A 248-nucleotide genomic window follows, 5' to 3' on the forward strand; every position below is an offset into this window, starting at 1 on the left:
TCATCTTCAGTGTACAATATAAAAAATTAAACGCAAAAAGTAATAGATTTATATATAACGGTTGGATACAAATTCCAAAATAATACGCTAATGATGGTGTTCCTTTATGTGTTTTATGCCGTAACAATATAATGCTCTCTTTCGAGTATAATTTTCTTGGTTACTATTCATCTATTATATAAGTCGCAATTTATCCAGATTAATGATAAAAGTAGTTGAAAATGTTGAGTCAGTCGATAAACTAGTGT

This window comes from Trachymyrmex cornetzi, unplaced genomic scaffold, assembly GCF_001594075.2.
Source record: "Trachymyrmex cornetzi isolate Tcor2-1 unplaced genomic scaffold, Tcor1.1 scaffold230, whole genome shotgun sequence".
Lineage (NCBI taxonomy): Eukaryota > Metazoa > Arthropoda > Insecta > Hymenoptera > Formicidae > Trachymyrmex > Trachymyrmex cornetzi.